The sequence below is a fragment of the Malania oleifera genome, chromosome 9 (assembly GCF_029873635.1).
Source record: "Malania oleifera isolate guangnan ecotype guangnan chromosome 9, ASM2987363v1, whole genome shotgun sequence".
Taxonomy (NCBI): Eukaryota; Viridiplantae; Streptophyta; class Magnoliopsida; order Santalales; family Ximeniaceae; genus Malania; species Malania oleifera.
The window spans coordinates 36,392,415-36,398,414 of record NC_080425.1 but is presented as its reverse complement, the minus strand read 5'-3'; positions in this window follow the sequence as shown (position 1 = coordinate 36,398,414).

Genomic DNA, 6,000 nt, shown 5'->3' with positions numbered 1-6,000 from the left:
AGGTGGTAACTAATAGTGTAGTCATAATCTTTAATAATTTCTAACCACCTCCTCTGTCTCATATTTAGCTCCTTTTGAGTGAAGAAGTACTTCAAACTTTTGTGATCAAAGAATATCTCGCATCTCTTACCGTACAAGTAATGCCTCCAAATCTTTAACGTGTGCACCACTGCAGCCAATTTCAGATCATGGGTAGGGTAGTTCTTTTCATATTCTTTCAACTGTCAGGAGGCATAAGCTACAACCTTACCATGCTGCATCAATACACAGGCGAGTCCTTTCAAAGATGTGTCACTTTAAATTACGTAACCATCACCCCTTGACGGAATGATTAACACTGGTGCAATGACAAGCCTCTATTTCAATTCCAAGAAGCTCTGCTCGCATTCCTCATTCCATTCAAACTTGACATTCTTCCTAGTCAGTCGCATGAGAGGTCCTGATAAAGTTGAAAACCCCTCAAAAAATCGACGGTAATAACCCGCTAATCCCAAGAAACTCCTAATTTCCTGAACATTTTTCGGCTTTTCTCAATTCAACATTGTCTCAATCTTACTAGGATCCAATGAAATACCATCACCTGAAATGACATGCCCCAGAAACGACACTTTCTCTAGCCAAAATTCACATTTACTAAACTTGGCATACAACTTATTGTCCCTGAGCATCTGAAGTACCAGCCATAAATATGTCTCATACTCCTCAAAACTTCTTGAATAGACCAGTATATCATCAATGAAAACTACAACGAACTGGTCCAAATACTGGTGAAAGACTCTATTCATCAAGTCCATAAATACAGTAGGACGATCATCAGACCAAATGGCATAATGAGGAATTCATAATGCCTATATCTGGTCCTGAAGGCTATTTTCGAGACGTCTTCTGTTTTTACTTTCACCTGATGGTAGCTTGATATGAGGTTAATTTTGGAATAGACCTGTGTACCCTAAAGTTGGTCAAATAAATCGTCTATATGGGGTAGTGGATACCTGTTCTTGATCGTCACCTTATTAATTTCCCTGTAATCTATACACATCCTCATAGACCGATCCTTTTTCTTTACAAACAACACTGAAGCTCCCCACGGCGATACACTGGGCCTAATAAAACCTTTACTCAACAAGTCTTGCAACTAATCCTTTAGCTCTCCCAACTTTGCAGGAGCCATTCTGTAAGGAACTTTAGAAATTGGTATCGTCCTGGGAAGTAGATCAATAGCAAAATCTACCTCTCAGTCGGGAGGTAACCCAGGTAGATCTTCTGGAAAAATATCTGGAAATTCCTTAACCACTAGTGTATTGCCCAACTTCGATTCATTTTCTGACACCTCTTTTACAAAAGTTATAAACCCCTCACAGCCATCCAGGAGTAATCTCTTCACCTATAGAGTTGATACTAACTGTGGCGAGGATTGCACACGCTACCCTATAAACTTGAATTCTGGTCTTCCCGGAGGTCTGAATATTACTTCTTTCAAACGACTGTCTATGCTGGCGTAATTGGCTACCAACCAGTCTATACCAAAAATTACATCGAACCTGTGTATGTCCAATACTATCAAATCAGCTGGCAAGATTTTTCCCTGAATATCAACTACACAGCCTCGGAGCACTCTACTACACCTCACTACTGACCTTGTCGGTGTAGTTACTAACAGTTCAGTGTCTAATAATTATGTTCTTACCTCACATAATCTAATACATCTCATAGACATGAATGAGTGTGTGGCTCCTAAATCAAATAATACAATAGATTTAAATAAAACCATGTTAATCATACATGTCACCACATTACTAGCTATCTCAGTATCCCCTGGCGTCAAAGCATAGACTCTCGTTGGAGCTACATTCCTCTGCTGGCCACCACGGGGCGTCTGATAGCCTCCTCGGTATAGTCTAGGAACAGGAGTGGTATCTGGTGGTGTAAGGCAATCTCACACAAGATGTCCTACCTACCGCAGCAATAGCAGATGGCTCTCCCCACTTGACACTCTCCCAAGTGTATTTTCTCACAAGTCTGACAGACAAGAAAATTCTACACCACCTGAAACTCACAACCTCCAGTCTCCTGCCTTTGTCCTTTACCATAGCTTCCTATCCTCCACTGACCCTGCCTAGATCCCTGCTGGAATCTTGAAGGCACAAATCTCTTCTTCTATCCTTACTCCTCTGCATCCATGCGCTCACTAGCCTCAGCCAAAGCTGCTCTGCCGACTAACTCAATAAAGTCCTATATCTTTGGCACTACTACCTGTTTGTATAAGCCTCACCTCAATCCTCTTTCAAACTATCTTGCCTTCTTTACTTCATCAGAAATAATATATGGAGCAAAGTAGGAAATCTCCATAAATCGCGCCGCATACTGCTGGACCGACTGCTGTCCCTGCTTCAAATTGAGGAACTCTTCCACTTTACCTTCCCTGAAAGTGACTGGGAAATATCTATCAAAGAATAATTCTTTAAATCAGTCTCATGTCATGACTATCGGCGTCATCCTCTGCTGCTCCAAAAGTCTCACAGAAGTCGACCACCTCTCAGCCTTCCCTGTCAGTTTATAGGTGGCGAAGAGAACCCTTTGCTCCTCCGTACACTATAATACCGCCAAAACTTTCTTGATCTCTTGCATCCAATTCTTGGCGGCTACAAAATCAATTCCTCCTGAAAATGCCAAAGAATTCATCTTGGTAAATTTTTCTATCGTGCACCTATGGCCTGCAGACGGGTCTCCCTGCTCTATGGACCTCCTAGTGATCTCAACCATAACCTACTGAGCGACACTGCATAATGCCACATTAGAATTAGCCCCGTCTACACTCGAGGGCCCTGCACCGTGACTTCCACTCGCATGGGCACTACCTTCTCCAGGCTCCATCTTGAAAATACAATAAAAATGACTTAAAGACCCTATTCCTTATAATTTACGCATCTAACATAATCCCCTATCTTGACATCCTTATCGTATTTCAAGATTTAGTCCTACACTATAGAAACACAACCCGACAATAATTTACTATGATTTTCCTGAAAACGTCACCCTAGGAAAAACACAGAAACCACCATAGAATTCCTGCCTCTAACCTGTACAACAAAACCTCAAATCCTTTCCTTATACTCTGGTATTGTTTCCATTGCATTCCAAAGTCTACAGAACCTAGCAACCTAGGTTATGATACCAAACTATAACGACCTGCCTAATTTACCACTTTTTTTTTCATAATAATACCCAATATAACAATCCTAACAAATCATAATTAACCTGGACCTATGGGTACCAGGGATATACCTGAAATACAACATGAATACCTAAGCAACAGGAAATGTAAAATCATATACATATCAAATTCTCCAACCAACACAATACTAGAGTTTTACTACAACTGTCATATACATACACGTATCCCAAAATATCCAAAAGAGGCCTAGGGTGACCACCCAAAAATCTATCAGACCCTAGCAAAATGGCTTACACTTCAGATAGGGTAGAACAGCTGAACCCTAACGCTATGGAACTTTATCCGCTCTTCTATCTAAGGCTCCTAAAATGTTTATATAGTTGGGGGTGAGACACCTCTCAGTAAGGGAAATAAACTAATATTAGTGTATGGCAACATAAAGTATTTTCGTGTTATACATATAACAGTACATAAATCATACTTGATAAAACTATTTGTATCATATCTGGGAAAAACATATTTTATCATAACATGGTATAACATACTGAATTTCTGTACATATAAATCATCCCATATAAATGTACATGGAAAACACCCTAGATGGATAGCTAGCTGGTGTCATGTCTTACCCCCACATGACTGGGTTGTGCGGATCAAAGGCAGGACTTAGCATTGGCTGGCCGACCACGCTAGATCAACATAAGTCTATAAGTACGATGGGTCTGCCCCTCTTGGTCTGAACACTAGAGGGACGCCTGCACTCCATAAAAATCACATCGACTGCCAATCTCCCACTGCCCCTTATGAAAAGTGGTAGCACTAACATAAACATGATCGTGATCGTATAGCTATGGTACTGTGCTTCGTGAAAGCCAAAACCAAGCCAACCAAGTTTTGATAACATATAATATATTTCCAAATAATGATACATGACTATTTCATAATAATAACTGTCATGTTAATTTTTCCATAAAATCTTGCACAACATATCATATAAAAATGCACAGCCCTTACGCCAGCGTAACATATAAAATCCTCGGCCCTTACACCAGTATATCATAAAAAATCCTCGGCCCTTACGCCGATATATCATATAAATCCTCAGTCATTACGCCGGTATATCATATGTCAGGATCAAGCGCTACCGGTTCTTCTAAAACCAATTGGTGGTAGAAGGGGCGCAACCTTTTCCTTTAAACGGCAGCACAGAGCCCCGCACTAAGCGTCGGGTGGACATGAGGGGCTGCACCAATTCTAAGTAGGGGTGCCGACGATCTGGCACGCCAAGCACCGTCGAGCTGGGGCCTACTGCTATGATCCCTCACAACAGGATTGACTGCTGACTTCCCATAAAGCCAACATCATATAAAATCCTCAATTTGCAAATCCCTGTATCATTTTATTATTTCCCTGAAAGCAGTAATAACATATTTACTTTGTAACATAATATTTCATCATCGTAATTTCCATGGTAAACAATACTTATGCCACACAAAAGGGGTAATATTCAACACATAAAATCTGTTCTACAATCATATTTCTGATATTATACATGAAAACCATATTTCTGATCAACAACATTATTTCCAACATAATCTTACAATATACATATTTATCTGAAATTAAATGCTGTAAATTAGTAAATACATTTTCATAAAAACTTGACTTAGTTTATCACCTTACTTGACTTTCTGGGAAGCCTACAAAATATCCAAAATCACTCCCGTGTGTTCCCCAGCTCAACACCCTCAAATTGATATTTTTCCAACAAAACTTCAATATTATCTTACCCTACATATTCTTCTCAGTCCAAAAACACCAAAACCTAATAAAACTGAAATTAACTAACTTACCCAAGTTTTGGGATGGTTCCCAAGTAGGCCTAATCAACGATCCACTCTAGTAGATGTGAAGAGAATCGTCCTAGGAGTGATGTGGTAGCTTCATATCATCGAACTGGCAAAAAACTTGCCCATAATCTTAGAGAGAAGGTAGAGGGGACGAAAATCTAGTGAGAGAAAATGATGCATCCAAGTTTTCTGTGCTGAAATCCGAATGTGGCATACTTATACACTGGTCTTCATCGAAGAGACACGTCACTTTGTTGACAAGGTCAAAAAGGGATTTCATCAATGAAGTCATAACCTTCATCGATGAATTTCAAGCCCTGAAATAGCCCTGTCAGTAACTCCTCGTCGACGAGACACGTGTCCCTGTCGACGATCCCAATAAGCCACTTCATCAAAGAACGCTGTTGTGACCCCCTTTTTAAAATTTCCTTTTCCTCTCCTTTCTTTTATCATTTAATTGCGATGACTCACCGGGTCTCTACAATTTTCCTCCTAGACTCCGAACTTGATTAGGACCAAACAAGTCTAAGTGTAGTATTTCAAGTTGTCTAGTGGTGGATATGATTTTTTTTTTCTTAAAACTTGATCTTGTTTGCTTACCCATTTGACATGCATCACAAATTTTATTTTTCACAAAAAGATGTTTTTGGTAAGCCTTTAATTAAGTCCTTTTTCACAAGTTTTGACAAGAGATCCATGCTAGCATGCCCTAAACGGCTATGCCACAACCAGCTTGCTTCATTTATAGAAGAAAAACATGTTACATGCTATGAAGTTAAGTTATCAAAACTAGTGGTGTACACATTTTCATGATGATCAGCAGTAAAAAGAACTTTATTATCAGATTTATTCCCAACAATGCATTTGTCCTTTTCAAATGATACTTTATAACCTTTATCACACAATTAACTAATACTTAGACGATTATGTTTTAAGCCATCAACAAGTAAGACAATAGTAATAATGAGGGAAAGC